This window comes from Rhinolophus hipposideros (assembly GCF_964194185.1).
Source record: "Rhinolophus hipposideros genome assembly, chromosome: X".
Taxonomy (NCBI): Eukaryota; Metazoa; Chordata; class Mammalia; order Chiroptera; family Rhinolophidae; genus Rhinolophus; species Rhinolophus hipposideros.
In genome coordinates this window covers 17883133-17902164 of record NC_138046.1, presented here as the reverse complement: position 1 = coordinate 17902164, position 19032 = coordinate 17883133, and the positions used below count along the sequence as shown (strand labels likewise).

Below are 19032 nucleotides of genomic sequence, written 5' to 3'. Positions count from 1 at the left end.
TGATTTTTCAAGGGAAAAAGGGGATTTATTTATATACATCATCTTAATTCTCAGATGGAAGAATAAAAGCCTTAGAATAACCATGAAAAATAAGAATAATGACACATCTCTTAACCAGACATCAGAATATAACCTAAAGTCACTATAACCAAGTCAAAACATGGTTGTGGCATAGGAATAACAGGCAATTAGATCAGAGGAATAAAACAGAATACAGAATTAAATCTCATATATGAGCATTTAATTTCCCATTTTCATTTCTTGGTGTTGATCGCTTAAATAGAGAAACACTATTTGTTTTCGACGGTCTTCCTTTACCGTACCAAATTCATTTCAGTGGGGAAAAATACGGATTTTTAATGAACAATATGGATGCAACTGACTATTAATTGCAAAGAATATATAATCAGACCTTTATTTTACACCAAAAACTCAATATAGTTTCTAAATAATGATATTTAAATATAAAAAGAATAAAAGTCTTGCAAAACAAATCTAAGAAACTACATGAACAAACTAGGCCTGGGGAGACCCCCTTAACCAATCCTCAAAACCCAGAAGGTATAAAAGAAATTTGACTATATACAATTTTTCAACATTTTGGCACAAGTGACAATAATGAAAATCAATAAGACAAGAAACTGAAAACACAGCTGCACACAGAAAACAAATGAGGGGCTCATGTAGCTATAATATACAAGGAGCTCTTAAAAAATTGGCAAGGAAAAACATCCCATTCAAAGAATAAGCAAAGGATATCAAACACCATACTACACAAAAGCAAATCCAAAAGGCAAACAATTTTTTTAAAGGATGCTCAGACTCCTGAGTAGCTAGAGAAACTCAAGTTCAAGTGACAATGTGATCACACGTTCAGCCATAGAACTGATAACATTTAAAAGAGCAGTCAGATCAACAGAAAATAGGATTGCAGAAAGAGGTATATATCCATACATGGCTGGTGGAATCGGGCATTTGCTACATGCTTTTTAGAAAGCAATGTGGCAATATTGAATGACACTGAAACCACACACACACACACACACACACACACACACACACTTTTAACCTACTTATTCCATTCTCGGGAATCTGTCCCAGAGTAAGGAAAAAAATGTGCATGTAAGGGTATATATACAAAGGTGTTTATTGCAGTGTTGCTTTTTAGTGAGCAAAAAATAAAAACAAAAAAGGAAGCAAAGTGAATGTCAGCTAAAAGTCATATGGTTAGATAAATCATTCTCTATCCATACCCTGAAATTCTGTGCAGCTGCAGCTGCACAGAAATAGAGCAACTGCAGTTGACTTGTAGGTTTTGTTGAGTGAGAATCATAGTAACAATGAAAACAGCAAACACATATGTAGCACTGTTTTAAGTGTTTTAAGTATTTTAACTCATTGAATCCTCATAGCAATCCTATCAGATAGGTATTATTATCATTCTCACTTTGTAGATGAGGAAACTGAAATCCTAAGGTCACACAGCTAGTAAATGGCAAGAATTTTGTCATAAAAGACAGAAAAGTGTGAGTAACATAATTTCTGTAAAATAATCTATAATAAAAAAGATGGATGAATGTATATATGTGCACATATGCATGGTTTATGTAATTATATGAGAACAGAATATGGAAGGATACATTCTAGGCTAGAAATAGCGGTTATTATATATTTTATATAATTATTTATTATATGGATATAAGTAAATTAAAAATAACTAAAGAGCCACAGCAGTTCAGTAACAGACAATTCCAGAGTCACTGCAGTTGCTGCACCAGGTGAGGCAAGGAAGGGAAGCCTGTCCCAAGTGAAGACCCTGAAGATCCCCATCACACAAGTCTCTTGCCCGTTGGCACTGTGCTAATCCCTCCCTAACGGCAGAACTACTACTGTATTTAGAAATGCCAAGTGCTTTCCCATCCTACCTAATCCGCAAGACTCCCTGGAACCCAGTCATCACTGCGCTGTAAGATTGCCCAACCACAGAAGGCTTCTCAGATCGCACTCTCGTGCATAAATCTCAGATTTAGAGGATGGGGACAGAAAGGAATTTCCTTACATGCACACCTCTTAGGGAAAATGAAGCCAATTCTATTGCAGGATGTTTTATACTTTGTCGTGCCCACTGACACACTCCAAATTCATGCCCGAGGTGTTTACAAAGAGAAATGAACGGAGACCCTTCTGTCAAGGAGCTTGGGTTCCTGAAGGAAAGGTAAACCTTTTATATGAGGTACTCAACGAATGTTATGTTGAGTGAAGGAAATGATGATGTATAGGAATAATTCAAATAAACGGTAGACGGTAAAGTGTTAAATTCCAGAGCTAAAAGCAAATGCTATGGGAGTTGGAGTGGGGAAGCACGAACGCTTCGAGAAATGGATTTAGAAGGCGGTGACATTTGAGCTAGATGCAGTGTTTCTGAAAGCTGGTCAGCATCAGATCCTTTGAGGTGCTGCAAAACACCAGACCTGCTGAATCAGAATCCACAGAATTGAGTGAGTCCCAGGATTGGGTGTTTTAATGACACTGACCAAGTCCTTATGCACACAAAAGTACACACGTGAGAAATGGAGATGTGAGTATGCAGAAAAGTGAGGAAGGACGCAGGGGTCAAATGCAATAACATTAGCAAAGAGCCCAGGCATGAAAACAAAATGGAAAACCTGGCCAATTCAATTTCACTGGGGAAGGGGTGGTGAGAAGGAATAATGAGGAATAAGACTGGAACCGTTGATTAAGGCCAGATCAGAGAGGGTCTGGGGAATGCCAAGGGAAGAAGTTTGAATTTAATTCATTAAGAGATTTGACAGAAACAAACGAAACAAAAACAGGAGGACCTTGACTTTCACATTGCTTCCCAAATCTGGCCATGCATCAGAATTGGCAGGAGTGCTTCAAAGAATAGGCAAGTGTGGAATTTACAGGCAACATCCAGCAAATCACTTTCTCGAAAGGGTTTCAGTAAAACACATATCCAATCTGAATGCCAAACCCCTGACAACTTTCAACAAAATGTGACAACACATTTGGATGGTAAGACCAGCACCCGGTATTATTCATGCCAAATGGTAGCACAAATGCAACATGGGGGAAATTACTGAAAATGTTCTAGTTTCATCTAGCTTTGCAGCATCATGAATGAACCTTAAAGTAATATTTGAAAGGAGAAAGTGCTAGTAGCATGTGATGCCCAATGAGCCATGGCTTCAAAATGGAAATATCTACCATGTATCCATTTTGAATTCACAGGGAAAATTGACACAACAATTTAGGTACAGACCAAACGATCACTCATCCCAACTCATGCTCCAGTTTCGGATTAGACCACATAACTTCCGAGGTTTGGTCTTGTCGGGTTAACATGTTAAATTTATGTTATTTGGACAGTCATCTACTCTGAAGATGGGTGAAAGAGGAAAAAAAATGAAGAGGGGATATAACGTTCAAATTTCAGTCAGTAATCTAGTCTTCAGTAAAAAAAAAAAGGCAAACAAAAAATCCCAGACACAGATGATTCTGAGTCTGAAGATTTGTCTCCTCCACCCATGTAGTATTTTAAGATTATCATTTTCATTTAAAGTAAGCATATCTGTTATTATACTAAAGTGTCTCTTCATTTACATGAAAACACCTTAGTTTGACCTTAGTTTGGCAAGCTGGAATGCAGGCAATGTACTCTGCTTAGCAGCCCAATGCTCAAAAGTCAACTTTAAGCAAGAATGGTTAGTGTTTAACCTTCCAACAACCAAGGCAGCTTCTTTTTCTTTCAGAGGACTCCGAACCTCGCACCCAGAACTTTCTAGCTCCCTTTCAATTCCAACTCCTTCCCTAAGGCCCATTGCTATAAACAGCCTAGAAAACAAAGGCGGGTCCTGACAGGAAGGAAATGGAAAACTAGCAAGTCTCTTGTGCACCCGGACTGGATTCCCTCTTTCGCTGGGACTGCCTAAACTACAGGAATCCCTGCTCTAGGTAGCTCTGTATTACTCTCTGTTGCTGTACAGAAGAAAAAGACAAATACAAATAAGGAGTTCCCTCAGCAAAATTCAAATTCTCAGACTTACTAGCAGGACAGGAAAAATGAGGCACCTCGAATAAAGCACCTCTAGGTAGAGAGGTTGAGAAAGGGTGAAATCTAATATTTGAGGCGTGTCTAGCTAGCTAATACCTTGGCTTTTGGGTAGGAGGGTACAAGAAAAGAAAATAATTTCCTAACATCGCTGTGGCTTGATCAATGTGTTGGGAGCATAAATTTACACTTTTCTTTCTAAGCTATGACCTGCCCTAACATATGCCTCTAAGCTGCAGGCTGAGGAAACCTGTGCCCAGGTTACCTAGAAGGTCACAATTCCACTAGCATTTCCCACAATGAGTTTGGTTTCACCTACCTTGGAAGTGGAGACAAAAAGCGCCTGGTAGTGACGAACAGGGAAGATCTCACCATGGAGCAAAATCTTAAAGAGACCTGTTGTTATAAGTGCCAGCAGTCACGCGCTCCCAGTGGGAGAGGAAGCTTGGTCATATCGTCACCATGCGTTTCTGAGATTTGCAAGAGTCTTCATCTAAGCCAAAGCACCCCCAACTCCAAACGCCCCTCCTGGTTTCAAGGACTTCAGGCAGGAAAAGCAGATAGTCCAAAATGATTAAAAGGGTCAGTGAACCCTGAGCGGTTCATATCAGACTGTTCTGAGGAGTGGTAAGTCACAGGGTCTATATTGCAGCTATTTATAGTGAAACCAAATTCCATCCCCAAGTTCTCTTGCTTCCAACTTGTTCTAAGTGCAGGAGACCAGCTGTGGTCAGATCATCTTACTGGACCAAGTCTCTGACAAGGCGAAGGAACCAAACTAGGGAGGTGGAGCAAAGAGCTGCCGACTCTTGGTGCTTTGGCTCTTAATCACTGAGTCAGACATCTCCAGAGGGAATGGGCATTCCCTCCAACTGGGCACAAATTTGATAGGCTGTGGACATTAGAGGGAAAAATGGAGAAGTTGGTAGTCCTTTAACTCTCTTCCCCAATCCCTACAATCAATCAATCAATCTCTCTCTCTCTCTCTCTCTCTCTCTCTCTCTCTCTCTCTCTCTCTCTCTGTCGCACACACACGCGCGTGCGCGCACCTGATTCTGCAAGCCAAACCCGGATACTGGCCTGACTTCCTAGAAACGTCTAGAAAAGAATGTCATCATCCAAGAGCCAGGCCAAGGGTGAAATATGACGAGGACTGGTGTCTAGTCACTTTGCAGCTTAGTCATTCATTGTTCTAAAAGGTAGTTTTAATGGGGAAGAAAATTCAGGGAACATTTATTTTGGCTCCAAACCTTGACCAGAGGTGTAAATTCAGAAGAAGACAGCTCTCTGGGATTCTGAGAGTGGTAATGGCCTTCCCCAGATTCATCCACGTAAGTGTTTTTACAAACTGTGAGCCAAGACACATTACACAGTCGTGAAATCTATTTAGTGCGCTGTAATCAGCATTTAAAAATGAAAGAAAATAAAATGAATCCAGTAGAGTAGAATAGGATGGAATTGACTAGAGCACAAAAGAACAGAGTTGATTGGGATGGGATGGGATGGGACGGGACAGGACGGGACAGAACGGAACAGAACGGAACAGAATAGAATAGAATAAACACAGTAAAAGTGAGTGTTGTTCTGTGAAACTTTTGTTTCTGTTTTCCCCCCCCAAATCCATACATGACTTTTATTGCATCTTTAAAATATCACAAATAGTAAGTCTGAGGAATCACCCAGCACTTTGCTGTTTTTGGAGCTGGACAGCTTAGATCTTATTCATCAGCCTGCTGAACTGTTTCTCTTTCAGAACACAGACACCCTCCCAACATGTGCTGATACCCTTGTTTTGAACTGTTGTGGCTTGTTGAATCAAAGCAGCTAAATTTGATACAAGTTCAATATTGTTTCCTTCAAGAATTGACTCATTTTTTGGGCTTGAGATACTGAACAAGCAACACCTGACCTCATCTGAACACTGCGGATGTATTTTTCACCCAAGAAATTTCGGATTTCAACAAGAGAACCATTCTCCTGCTAACAACGGTGACGGGGAAGTGAGCACACAGACCTCATCTTGTAACGAAAGCCCAGTGTAACGCCCTTGATCATCTTCTGTACGTGATCACAGATAGTGCGAACAATAGCCAGTTCTTTTCTATTTCCCCACCATTTGTCACCCTGGAGACTCTTCTTCTTTCCAAGGAGACTGAGTTCTGCATGAATGTGATTGCAGTCCCTCTGCTGGGTGGCTCTGGGGCCCTTCCCAGTACCTGTGCGTCCCGGCAGAGTGATGTCCACGATTTCTAGAATGTCCACCATCTGACTGCCCAGAACGAGCTTCATTCTCACAGTGGATGCAGCAAAGAGTGAAACTTTTTGTTTCTTATACATATATGCATACTCAATCACCACATAAAATGTATTTCTGGCTGCTGGTCACTATAAAATTCCACTTTTCCAAAAAAACACTCATCTAAATGATTTGGTAGAAAAGAGCATTAAAAAAGCCCTTGCGCCACCCCCAATTTCAAAAATTATACTACTATAACCAGTATTTTGGGGGTTTCATTATATGTCAGGTACGATTCCGTGTTAGATTAATACTTATCACAACCTTCTTTGATAAAATTATCTCAGTTCTACAGATGAAGTAAAGTTCAGTATCAAGTTCAAGCAGACAGTAAGGGGGAAGAGCTAGGGTATGAATCTAGACCTATTTGTCTCCACAGTTTGTGTTGCTAACAACTCTGAATCACTTCCCTCTTTAATTGGTCAATATACACATAAGTTTGTTATACACATATGGCCATCCTCGTTGTGCTGGTAGCTTTATAAAAAATTAGATGAGAATGTTTAGAAAATTAATTTCAGATTCCCACAAATTTCTAGCGACCTCTTATTAAAAAGAAGGTTTAATTTTGAATTAGTTGCCTACTTGACTCAGAAGCCCATACCCCAAACCTACCCTCCAAACCCTCCAATGGTTATCTGAAAAATCAGCTGCAGGAATATGATTCCAAGGCACTAGATTTTCATGGTCTTACCCCTCTGGTTGCTTCCACTCTATTGCACACAGAAATCTTGTACCAGGGCGCATTTGGTGTTTGTCTTTTTATACCTCGAGCTAAATCAGTTCAACCACTTTTGAGTTGAGGGGGAAAAAAAGGCATACTTTTTCCACTTCCAAAATAAACTCTACTTTTAGGCATACAGAATGCTTAGAAAAGGCTGCAACTTTAAAACTTCCCACTTCACATATGGGTACTTTTAAGTCCTCATTACTTTTCAACTTAGTTTTTAAATTCTTAGTGATTTGCTCATTTTGCAAACTCCTATGTTCTGTTGTCATTTTTGTAATTCCCATAGCACATACCGTGCATGCATGCCCAGTAGATTATAGACACAAGGTATTGGCCTCAACAAGTGCCACCTTGTGGAAAAAGTGTGGGTGAGTGGGGACCGAGTAGGAAGGAAGATATCACATACAGCCTCCTGTAAAGCACCCCCCACCCCCCCACCCCCTGCAACTGCAGTGCAAGTCAAAAAAGCCGACTGGGAAGGCCTCTTTTGTTTCCTGGCTGCTTGCGTGGCCCAGAGTAGTATCCTTTGGCTGCTGGCTTCAGAATGGGATTCTCTCCAAACCAAGGAAAGATGAAACTTGATCTAACTGCCTATTAACTTTTCTGTAGCAGTTCTTGGCCACTCATCAAAGCTTCTCTGATCTCTTTGTTTGAAATGAAAAATAATTGACTCATAAACACAGGCAGAATTTCCAGGCAAGAAGTTCTCCATTGTCACCAGTGAGCAGACCAGACCCGTAGGTGCTGTCATGAGTACAGCCCAGTGCTCAGCTATCCCCCGCAGGGGGCCCAGCAATTTCCTGGCTGGGCTTCCCTCTTAGGGGCAGACTTTCACCCCCCACCTGTAGCTACATCCTTCCTACACTTTTCAAAACAGGAACAGTTGTCTCAGTCCCTATGTTCTCCAGGCTATTCTATTTTTGCCTGGATGGAATAGGATATTGTGGGCCTGCCCCAGCCAGAGCAGGGCTGGCATGTCTGAAGGGAGCCCTTGGGCTCCCCACCCTAGGGCACGCTCCTAGCCCTGCCTGTTCTAATTACCACACTCACAGAAGCACAAAGGACAAAAAAAAGGGGTTCTACTTCTCAACCTTACCACTCTGCCTGAAGCTTCTGTGAACAAAGGACATTTAATAATAGAATTTCACCACTGGTATTTATAGCATCAATTGCTCAAAACTGTTTTAGGCTTTACTTTGAAAAGCTCAACCTTTGTCACAATCTCCCCAGGAACTGGAGCCGAAGACAGGTATTAGGATCTCCACTTTGCCCACAAAGAGACCCAGGGGTCAATGAAGAGAGGCTATTCCAAGAATGGACAAAAGTAAAGTCCCCTTAGAAGTGGAAATCCATCCAAGTGCTGCACCAGGCTGATGAGGCTGTAGTCCTTCACTCCCTCATTCATTCATTCATTCATTCATTCATTCATTCACCAACATTAAGTTCTGATACTTTTCTAGCACCACACTAGACACCAGGAAAAAAGCAAAGAACAAGTTTTTGGTCTCCCATTTCTTCAACAAATACATTTCAAGGAAATGAAAAAGAAGGGAGAACTTAATGATTGAAAGACAGTTGAGAAACAACCAAATTCAATATATGGACCTTGTTTGGACCCTGAATCAAACATACCAAATGTAAGAACACATTTGTCAAACAATAGGGTAATTTTAATATGGACTGGACATTTGATAGTTAAGGAATTGTTCATTTTTAGGTGTAATAGAATTACAGTAATGAAATTACCTTACCATGTGGAGACATCTATTGAAGCATTTATAGATGAAATTATACGATGTCTGAGACTGGCTTCAACAATATATAATTGATAGGAGGGAATGGGTAGGGATATAGAGGAAACATGACTGATTCTGAGCAGACGATAGCTGTAGCTGGGTAATAGGTACAGGACAGGTATAGTCTCATAGAAAGAGACACCTCTTCCAATAATTCCAATGAAAATTCCAGAATTGAGTTTCATGGAACTGGACTGGCAGTGTGGCCAAAAACTTGAAATTCATCATTTAGGCCAAGCCTAGGTCACATGCCTACTCTTGAAACAATTGGACTGAGAATAGGAGCCAACTGGTTCTTCAATTACAAATAAGTTTCACCAGAAGATAGGGAAATAAATGCTGGATAAGCAGAAACAAATCCAGTGCACTGCAGGACAAGACTGGAAAATAATGTAACAGAGCAACATGCTAGGTCTCTCTCACTCCATCTTGGTCAAGCCTGCATTGTTCCCAAGGCCTTCTGCCTAATAGCTTCTACTTAGTCTTGCATATAGACATGCTCATCATTAGAGGAATTCTGCTTTGGGCTTGAGGAGATAAGGGAAGTATGTATTGTTTATCGACAATTTTCAAGAACCACATGGACTTACATCAACTAACAGAATCTTCCTGGGATCCCTGATGGAGCCCTGATGTCAATCACCTCTTGCCCCTCCCATTTCCCCTTCCCTTGACTTAAAAGAAGCCTGAACTCTGTACTTTCTTAAGATCAATTTGAGATACCACTAGGTCTCTTATTTTCAGGGTTAGCACCTTCTCATTAAACAAAACTTTTCTTAATCCAAACGCTAACCTTTTGAGTTTTGGCCTATGGAAACATCCCAGGCTTTGGATGGGTAATGATAATACCAACCAGAACCCTCCCGGCAAATGAACCCAGGTGGGAAAAGTGGAAACCCCATTCGATGAGGATGGAGGAGGGTTGTTGGTGGAGAGAAAAGGGACTTTTTGAAACAATTCGGATGGCTTTCAGAGATTTTTGCCTTGGGCTTGGGATAGCAGCAGAATTCTTCACAGGATTGAAGTACAATGCTCTTGTGTTGGGCTAGTCAAAAAAGGAGGGTCTCGACCAGCTCACATGTTGGGGAGCAGGAAAACACATGTACTTTGGGTTAAGCAAGTGTTTTTTTATTTTTTGTTGTCTGTTGTTTCCTTAGTGCTCCTGTCAAATCACTCTGGTTCAACTTCCTTCACAAACCTAGCTATTATAAAGGCTACCATGATGAAAGCTGTACAACAGAGATCTTAGACCCATTCATACCAGAAAAGGGCTCCAGAAAAAGCCATTGTGTGCTTCCTCTGAATACTAGGAGATTGAGAGAGAGAGTAGCAACAAGAAAATGAAAAGTTGTATAACAGACTGTTGAAGTCATTCCATCCCTTTGAACTTTAGTTTTTTATCCATAAAATGCAGATAATAATGTATTTGGAAATACGTCGCATCCTACCTAGTTCATGGTAGACCCTCGAAATTACCATTTCTTCTTCTATTCTACCCTCTATACTCCAAAGTGACAAGGAAAGTCAAAGTATTTTCTTAAAAGCACCTGTTAACTCATCAGTTGAACCATAGCCAGAAATCCTGGAAATAGAGCTAAACTATCCTGTCTCTGCAGCCTTCTTCACCCTTTGGAATAGCTGGGAATTGCCTGATGGCCTTTTCCCTTTTAATTGATGAGGGAGCAGAAAATTATATCCTGCCTTACCCAGGAATCTTGGGATGTTACTAGTCTACTAATTCTGATCATCCAACATGACCAGTGGACTGAGAGACTCAGAATATTTCCAAAACTCAAGTGAGCCTTATAGGTCATCTGGTCTAATTCTCTCCCCCATTTTACAGATAAGGAGACTGAGGCTCATAAGGGAAAGAAGTTGGCTCAGGGTCACATAGTATCTTAGGGACAGAGTCGGGGGTAGACATTAGAGCTGAAATACCAGTGCTCTTTCTATTGCTACATAGCTGCTTTTAAACCTCTTTCATTTTAAAAAAGTGTAATATACAGATGGTCTCCGACTTAACGATGGCTCAACTTCTGATTTTTTGACTTTATGAGTGATACTCATTTAATATAAACCCTACTTTGAATTTTGAATTTGGACCTTTTCCCAGGCTAGCAATATGGGGTACGATACTCTCTCTTGATGCTGGACAGCAGCAGCATGAACATTTTGCCCAACTATAGACTAACGCAAGTGTTCTGGGCATATTTAAGGTAGGTGAGGCTGAACTATGATGTTCAGTAGGTTAGGTATATTGAATGCATTTTCAACTAACAATACATTCAACTTATGATGGGTTCAGTGGGATATAACCCCATCATAAGTTGAAGAGTATCTGTACTTTATTAGCTAAACCAACTTCTTTCAAAATACATATACAATAAGGGCTTTCAGAGATGAGGCAAAGGGATTAAATGACTGCTCCTCAAAGAAAAGAATTACCCTAATAATCATGGAACCAGGGTTCATTAAGTGGAGTAGGGGTTATGAGGGAAGAAAGACGCTGGGCCTAAGCCACACATTAACAGAGGGCATTATAGTTAATGTTTTGACATCATGTTTAAATGATAACAACAGCAGCCAATACATAGTACATAGAATGTACCAGGCCCTGTACGGAGCCCTTTATAGAAAATAACTCATTTAATCCAAATAAAGCTATGCTGATATATTAAATGCATGTTAAATTCTGAACCTATTCATGATATTTTAAAAATAGCGCAAGTGTTGCAACCTGAATTTCGCCTTATTTCTTTCACAAGCTTCACACAATAAAACAGGCCTGGGAATTGACCTTGGAACGGCCCTACCAACATCTATTCATCCATCCATTGACCCATGCTTCCATCCATCCACCCAACCTTCCATCCACCCATCCATTCAGGAACCCACCCATCCATCTGACATTTCCCAAGCCCTATGTTTGGTGCTAGTGATGCAAAGATGAAAAAAACACACACTATGCTTGATTTCCTCACAGTGTGATAGAGGAGAAAAAAGTATGAGCTTATATGAAAACCACTGTGGAACTGTGTCATGAAGACACAGAGGAGGTGTACCTTGCCAAGTCTGTTTGCTTAATTATTTTTAGAGGCAAGTCTCCAGAAAGAATTGCCCAAAGCAGTAACAAGTCATAGGAGACCAAGAAAATAATAGTAGGAGACACCGGTAAGTGTTCTTCAGCTTCTGGGGTCATTAACACCCTTGGAAAATCCAATGAAAATTGTATCTCTCTAGATAATGGCATAAATATACTTGTACACACATTTTACCTTGTCACTGGTGAGTTTAAAATCCACTTCTGTCACTCACTAGCCATGAGACTTGAATCTCAGTTACGTAATTGGTAAACTGAGAATAATAATAGTACTTGTCTTCCTCTCTGGGTAGTGGTGACAGTCAAATGCAAAATTGTGTCTAAAGCACAGAGACTGGGCAATCAATAAGTCATAGTTCCCTTTCTGTTCCCTAAGTGGAATTTAGTTTTCAAAAGCAATGAGATGACAACATAGCAAAGAGGATAAATTGACCTTTTCTTGTTTCCTATGGAGTCTTCTTTTTCTTTTTCTTTTTGCTCCTTGTATCACACAGGTTAGTCTGCCTGGCCTCATATCCCAAGTGGCTTTTTATGGCCAACCCCTTAAATTATTTGAAGCCCTTAGGGTACCCATAGAGATGTGATCCCTGCTTAGAGCAGGAGACCATTCATTCCTTTGGGGAATCTTATCTATTACTTGAAAGGATTTCAACATATCTTCTTCTATGGCTTTTGAAAGTCTCCAACCACATACGGATCCCCAATTCTAACAGGGTAATGACATGGGCTGCAGGTGCTGGGGCAGGAATGCGGGAAAATACCTCCACAACCCCAACTAATCTCTTAGATTAATATCTACAGTCTATACTAGTTTCATAGGGTTGCTATAACAAAGTACCACGAACTGGGGGTGGCATAAAACAGTAAAGTATTGTCTCACAGTTCTAGAGGCAAGAAGTCTGAAATCAAAGTGAAGGAGGGACGGTTGCTTCTGGAGGCTCTGAGGAAGAATCCACTTACTGCCTCTCTCCTAGCTACCTGGGGTGGCTGGCAACCCGGGGTATTCATTGGCTCAGATGTGTATCACCCCAGTCCCTGCTGCTGTCTATACGTCCCCTTCTCTGTGACTCTGTCAAATCTCCCTCTCCTTTCTCTTAGGAGGACCCTAATCACCACATTTAGAGTCCATGAAAATAATCTGGGAGGATCCCATGGAGATCTTTACTTTAATTATATCTACAAGAACTCCTTTATACAAATAAGATTACACTCCCAGGTTCTGGGAATTAGAACGTGGACATTCACGTGAAAGTCCACCATTCAATCCACAGCAGGTCTCATTTCTTTGACCAAAGTCCAGCTTTGTCAAGCCAAAAGATTTGGCTTTTTCACGATGTGACTACATTTGAGCAAAGGGAGAAATATCTCAGGTAAAAGTTGATGCCAGACACAGTGCTGGATGTTGTATATATATACGACCTCACTTCATCCTCATGACCACTGATGAGGCTCAGAATACATCAGTCATTAGCCCCAGGTTATAAAGCTGGTATATAGTGAAGGTGCATTCAAATTCATCACTGCCTGATTCTGAGAATTAATTTATGGAGTGCTGACCTGGGGCAAGGTACTCTTCTATCCACCGAACAAATGAAAAGACATCTAACATTCACAAGGAGCATACATGTTAAGTACAGTCGCAGCCCCTCCCCTACCTATGGATGAGACCCCTGCGGCACAGAGATATTTAGCAACTCGTCCAAGGTAATAAAGCTAAAATACCTGACCCTTCATGCCCTTGGTCTATTAGATTAGGAATGAAGATTCTAGATCATCTACTACATCAGACACTTTGTGTTTTTTCACATGGAGTCTTCCCTGAACACTTGTAAAACAGATTATTATTATTATTATTATTATTATTATTATTATTATTCTGTTTTACATAAAGGAATCCGAGGCTAAAATGGGTAACCTGACTTACCCATGATGGAAGTGGGATACAAACCCAGGTCCTTGTGATTGGCCAGCTATGTTTGTTCCAGTAGGCCTCACTGCCTCCCACAGTCATCACAAGGATCTACGGAGATGATGGGTGTGGCTAGGACTCACTTTTAAAAGAAGACGGGTCTTAGAGGAAATTGCGGAATTTTCTGTATGCTTATAGTACTCCTTCTCTTCTTCGTCATCATCATTTCCACTATTCTCATCATCATCAACCAACTGTTGTAGTTGTCCAATCTGAAAAGTTCAAAGCCATGGTCAATAATGCCCAGGGGCTGGTACTGGCTTGCACAGCTCTGATCTAATCCTGACACTTTAAGAAAAACAAATGACATAACCTGAAGGAAAATAGATGAGTTGGCATGAAGCACGTCGTTGGGGCCCATTGGAGTCATGCTTCGGGTATTTAATTAAGCATCAAGTGTGTGCCTCATGACAACAGCTGACAAGAGGACAGAACCACTCACCCCCACACACACACACACACAAGAAACTGGAAAAGTAGAATATGGCATCTGAACAGAGCCACAGGTGACAAAGGGCTTTTCTGGGCAGACCCCGCTGTTAACAAGGCTGGGGTAGGCCAGGGACTGAGGGGAGGCTGACTTGATACCATTAATGCAGTCTACTTACACCCTGGAGTTCAAGGGCAGCAAGGATGAAAACACACAGAGCTCTATCTCCTGCTTTCCCCATGTTTCATTTCAAAAGATACAATCAGGCCTGAACCTTCAACCCACCTTCACTCCTTCTTCACCTTCACCCCCTGTGGGATGGGCATCGTGGTAGTTGCCAAGTCCCAGAAGTCACCTCAGGTGCTATGCCTGGGGTCCCCACCTCTCTTTTGAGAAACTGTTCCTGTTGCACTGTGACTATGTGATGCTAGGAAGCACGCCACCTCCCATTTCTGCGGTGGCCACAGAGATGAAGTCCAAATAGTACTTTAAACATATAAGCCTGGCCAATCTACATCCAATTCTGGGAGTCTTCAAGTGGCAGCAGCAGATGAGGACCCCCTTTGTTCTCCAATCAATGGCCCGGAAGGATGTGAGCTTGAAGTTGCTCTGTGTTTGGGATTCTCACCCCATGGAGGACGCCAGCCTCCAACAGGAAGGAATGAAGCTGACATGTAAAGAAAACAGACGACAGGAAGAAAGAATGCCTGAAGCATTCTTCTTCCTGCTCTGCAGCTGTCCCCAAGGCCAACTCCATTATTGTCTTTACCCTGGCTTGATCATGGGAGCCAATATATTCCTCCCTTTTTTGGTTTAAGGTTAATTGAATCGTGTTTCTGTCACTTTCAATGAAATAGATCCTACATCTTCCACATGCCAATGAAAGTCTGCATTATGCTACGTGGTCCATGTCACTGGGTGCCTCAGAACACCTCTCGGAGGCCAAAGCCCCATTTCACAGATGAAGAAGCTGAGCCACAGAGAACTCATGTGTACTATCCTAAGTTCCACCGTTAGTCAGTCGGAAAGCCTTAGAAACCTGTGTTCTTTCCCCTATCTGTTCCTACTAACTCTCATTACCTTAATCCCTGCAACATGTGTCATAGGTTTCTGTTCCGATCGGTCCCTCCTGCCATCTGCCCAGGTTAGGGCTCTTCATCCCTTTCCTAGTGTAGCACAGTGGCGTCCTGACTAATTCCCCTATTCCTCTTCAACACCAGTCAGTATTCCTAAAACATACCTGCAAGTTATGTAATTTACTCAGTTAAAAAATCTTTCATGGAGCGGCTGGTTAGCTCAGTTGGTTAGAGCGCGGTGTTCTTAACAACAAGGTTACTGGTTCGATCCCCACATGGGCCACTGTGAGCTGCGCCATCCACAACTAAATTGAAACTACTTGACTTGGAGCTGATGGGTCCTGGAAAAACACACTTAAAATAAATAAAAGTTTCAAAAAAAATCTTTCAGGGCTTCCCATTGCCTACTCTATCAACTTGTCTTAGCCCAGGAATGCAAGGCTGTCAAAACCTGGGCCTAATCAATGATCAGATGCTTCTCTACCTTTCTCTTGCTAACCACTGTCGAGGTTATAGCTGTACCTGACATGCGCCATGCATTCCTACTTCCACCCCTTTTTTCAAGCAGATCTTCCATCAGAACTGCCCCTGTGCCCACTGTGGAAATCCACCGGGTTTCACTCAGAAACTGTCACTTTCATGAGGCATTCCCAAAGCCACTAGTTGTATGTCATGATCCCCTCTCAGAATCCTTATGGACGATTTATTCTCCCCTTCCAGGGCACTTATTACATTTTTCTGGATAGTATAGCTATCCTGAGATTCTTCTCAAAGTTTTTACCAAGACAAGAGTGCCAGGTAGACAAGGTACATACCTTCTTTCCAGATTTCAATCAAAATACATTATTCAGCACCTCCTACATGACTGGCCCTTTGCACAGTGCTAGGGATAGTAAATTATATTAGATAACATGCTAAGCACTATTCTAATAATTATATGAATAATAGCTCATATAATTCTTACAATAATTCTCCAAAGTAGGTATTGTCATCCTGATTATACAGATGATTCTTACAATAATTCTCCAAAGTAGGTATTGTCGTCCGGATTATACAGATGAAGAATTCTTACATATAATTCTTACAATAATTCTCCAAAGTAGGTATTGTCGTCCTGATTATACAGATGAAGAAACAGAGGCACAGAGAAGTTAAGTAACCTGCCAAAGGTCACAAAGCTAGTGAATGGCAAAGTAGTGGTACAAACCCAGGCAGTCTAACCCCAGGGGCTGTGTTCTAAAGCACTATGTCAGGCTGCCTTGGTGAGCTCTCCCCTCTAAAATGACTCCCTTCCTACATCATCCGATCTACTCCTGCATCTTCATTTATTTATTCTTTCATCTATTCCTATCACAGCTTAATTGAGTGACTACCATGAGCCAGGCACTGACGGTGATTCAGCAGTGTAGCGGGCTGAATGATGGCCTCAAAGACATATCTGAGGCCTAATTCCTAGAAGGGACCCCTGAATATCACCTTATATGGCAAAAGGTATGATTGAATTAAGGACCTTGAGTGGAGGAGTTTATCCTAAATTACCCAGGTAAGCCCGTTGTGATCTCAAGGGTCCTTAAAACAGGAACACATGGGGATCAGAGTTGGAGAAAGACATGTGACGACATAAGCAGAGATTGGAGTGATGTAGCCACAAGCCCAAGAATTCTGCAAGCCACCAGAAGCTGGAAGGGGCAATGAACAGATTCTCTCCGACTCCTCTAGAGGGAGTGTGGCTTTGGCAATACATTGACTGTGGCCCCAGAAACACTGACTTCAGACTTCTGGCCTCTAGAACTATGAGAGACTACACTGTTCAGTGTTTTAAGCCATGCAATCTGTGTAATTTGTTATGGCAGCCTTAGGAAATTACCATATTTTGGCGTGTATAATGTGCACCGATGCTTTTGGCCCAAACTTTCAGGGGGAAAACAATCTTTCATTTTAACTTTCTTCTTTTGTTTTAAATTTTTAATTCAAATTTCTATTTGTTTACATTACGTACCTGTTTTTTTGTATTATAAAGGAATTTTAGCATTTATTTTTTAACATATTATGCCACAAGAAATTTTATGTAACAAATAATTACAAAACACAGGAACAGATACGAGTTACAAGAAATTTTATGTACTAGTAACAAATTTATGATATTTACGCATTGTAGAAGGCCAAGAACTGTTCGTCGCTTCAAGTTCGTCTAAATTCAACAAAACCGATGATCATATCCTGGGGATTATTTTGCATACGGATATCGTTATTGATTTCTAGAGTCGCACTTTTAGCTCATAAGCGTAAATAATTAAAAACATTTATATAGATACGGAATTAGTACTACCCATGTATAACGTGCATCCTTATTTTTCCGTCACAAACTTGGGGGAAAAAGTTTGCACTATACACAGCAAAATACAGTAATACAAACAATGAAGCAAGAGAAATGAGATTTCTATTCTCATGGAATGGGCAAAATAGATACTAATTTTTAAAAATTAGAAGGTTACTTAACTACAGTGTCCTAGACTTATCAGGGGGATCACTTCACATACTCTGTAGATGCCTGACCACTGCACTGTACACCTGAAGCTGAAGCTGAAATAGAATAATATTGAATGTCAACTCTAACTAACTAACTAACTAACTAACTAACTATATATATATATATATTCACGGGATGTAAAGTTCTGTGGATAATATAGTCAATAGTATTGTATTAGCTACATACGATGTCAAAGGAGTAGTAGATTGGGGGAGAGGGGTTATTACTTTTTGAGGGGTGTAAATGTCTAACTAGTGTGTTGCTTTGTACACCTAAAACTAATAAAAAAAATTAGAAGGTCACTGAGTGTTACAAAAGGGAAGGGCAAGGCACAAAGAGTTTGTGTATCAGCAAATCCACAGCCACAGCTCTTTAGCCCAATACAGGCGAAGGGGACAAAGGGATGCGACTGATGGCCAAGGGCTGGAAGAGGGACTTAGTGTACTGAAATAGCATGGCAGGAGTGCATTTTGAATACTGCCACTGAAAACATGAATTTGTAATGGGATTGCTTTGAGACCAAGAAATAAAGGATCTAATCCTCATTCCAGCTATCAGCATTTTCAGAAGTTACACAGGAGCTCCTGTAGCCCCTGCCCAGAAAAACACCTCTCTCCTGTGTTAAGATACGCACACAGGTTACTGTAGAGGGGGTCCTGTACCACTTATGCTGGGATGACAAGTGGGTCACCTCCACTCAATTGGTAGTGACTAACTAGTATGCTGTTTTGAGAAAGACTCTAAGGCCAAGTCCAGGTTCAGTCAGAGACAATGTCACGATTGATTAGTAATACCTGCCAGGAGCCACGAATAGTTCCGATCATCCTCTAGAGCACTGATCTTTTTTTAAAAAAATTTTATTGGGGAATATTGGGGAACAGTATGTTTCTCCAGGGCCCATCAGTGTCAAGTTGTTGTCCTTCAATCTAGTTGTGGAGGGCACAGCTTGTGACCAAGTTTGATCACCGCTTTCAATCGTTAGTTGCAGGGGGCGCAGCCCACCATTGTCGCCTCCAGCGCAACATGGGCGGTG

At 41.2% G+C, this 19032-nt stretch overlaps 1 protein-coding gene across 5 annotated transcripts in view; it reads right to left on the bottom strand.

Moving 5' to 3' along the window:
• Positions 1-4735, bottom strand: part of FGF13 (fibroblast growth factor 13) — a 521106-nt gene extending 516371 nt beyond the window's left edge. For 2 of the 5 annotated variants that reach the window (XM_081042381.1, XM_081042384.1), the window contains exon 1: positions 4392-4735. The gene's annotated coding sequence lies outside the window, so the exon portion shown is untranslated. The remainder of the gene's footprint in view (positions 1-4391) is intronic. The other 3 variants (XM_081042390.1, XM_081042393.1, XM_081042382.1) reach the window with 2 other exon arrangements.
• Between the last annotated feature and the right edge of the window lie 14297 nt (positions 4736-19032).